The sequence below is a fragment of the Austrofundulus limnaeus genome, unplaced genomic scaffold (genome assembly GCF_001266775.1).
Source record: "Austrofundulus limnaeus strain Quisiro unplaced genomic scaffold, Austrofundulus_limnaeus-1.0 Scaffold188, whole genome shotgun sequence".
Classification (NCBI taxonomy): Eukaryota; Metazoa; Chordata; class Actinopteri; order Cyprinodontiformes; family Rivulidae; genus Austrofundulus; species Austrofundulus limnaeus.
In genome coordinates, this window is record NW_013952590.1 from 199,621 (window position 1) to 201,106 (window position 1,486).

Sequence of the window (1,486 nt, forward strand, 5' to 3'; positions counted from 1 at the left end):
TGTTCCCCTGCTCCCTGTGTAGTTCCCAGTACCTACTGGATGTTCCCCTGATCCTTGTGTAGTTCCCAGTACCTATGTTCCCCTGCTCCCTGTGTAGTTCCCAGTACCTATGTTCCCCTGCTCCCTGTGTAGTTCCCAGTACCTATGTTCCCCTGCTCCCTGTGTAGTTCCCAGTACCTACTGGATGTTCCCCTGATCCCTGTGTAGTTCCCAGTACATATAAAACAAGTTTAACAAGTAGAAAAACAAGGTTTTCTTTTTCATTAAGTCAGTTGTGTTCATGATGTTTAAAAAGTGTGGGGGAGAAGCACCCATAAACAACCAATTTTGATCATTTTATTATAGAACCACTTTCCAAAACAGCAACAACCAGCTTGTTCAGAGGACAGCAACACCTATTCAGCCATGTTTGTAGTTCACATGGAATTGGTTTAAATAATAAGTTGTGTCAGCTTATTGTTRTACATTTAAACATGATGATCAGCCATGTTCTCTTATATTCAGTTTATTCATTTCTCAGCATTTTATCAGCTTAAACAACCATGATTTCACTGATCCTCTTATTTTAATTCTACATTTACATTGTTACATTCCAATACTGGTTAGTCACAAATGWTTTTTTTTAAATCCCACAATTTAAAGTTTGCTCCTACTGACTATAAAAAAGCATTACAGTATTTAAGAGCAGTTAAGTCATTTGAAACAATCTTTAAATCGCAGCCTCTTTAAGACATTTCTGGCACGTCAGCTCTCCTGCTCCCATAGCTTTCATCTAAAAGCTAGAAAAATAAATACAAGATACATGTTGATTAGATTTTACATTGTACATTGTAGGCCACATCGTGGTAAACTGAAGGCRTAGAGGGTGATTTACTACTGTGCTGTGTGGTAGTAAATTAGAATTAGTTCAACATCTTGTAAAGACTGAAATAGAATATAAAGAATTATTAACTGAGGATAGAGKATTTGGAATAAATTAGTGGTTTTACGTGCTGTTAGTTGGTGCAAAGTCTTGCTTTGTCAGATCATGACAACCGGTTACATTCATTTAGTCAAAATTATGCGAACTATGGAAGCAAATTAATGCCACCACAGCAAAAATAAAATAAACCTGTACCATCTAAGAACATTTAGGGTTTATAGTTTAAACAATCTTTTCTCTTTGCAACATTATCTTCTTGTCTTTACAATTTTTTTTCGCATTAAAATAACAATGCACGTGGTATAATATACGTACTTACGTAGTAAGATAAAAAAAAAAATCTTATTGCGACAATTTTGTTTATGTGCCAACATTGTTTAAACATAAGAAATATGATTGAATACACCAAGTTGTATTGTGAAAACATGCTACATGAAAAATATATTGAACTAAAACTTTTAATGTAATGTTTCAATTTGATTTTGATTTTTTTAATGGGGTGGCAGCTAAATGCTTTCATTGTTTTAAGGAGGGTAAAACAAACAAAAAAATACAGTAAAAAAA

The 1,486-nt window shown here is 34.0% G+C and overlaps 1 protein-coding gene across 1 annotated transcript in view; it reads right to left on the reverse strand.

Moving 5' to 3' along the window:
• Positions 1-322: 322 nt before the first annotated feature.
• phka1a (phosphorylase kinase, alpha 1a (muscle)) overlaps positions 323-1,486 on the reverse strand; it is a gene marked incomplete in the record, with an annotated part of 42,922 nt that continues 41,758 nt past the window's right edge. Inside the window, 1 exon segment of the mRNA XM_014018255.1 lies at positions 323-1,486.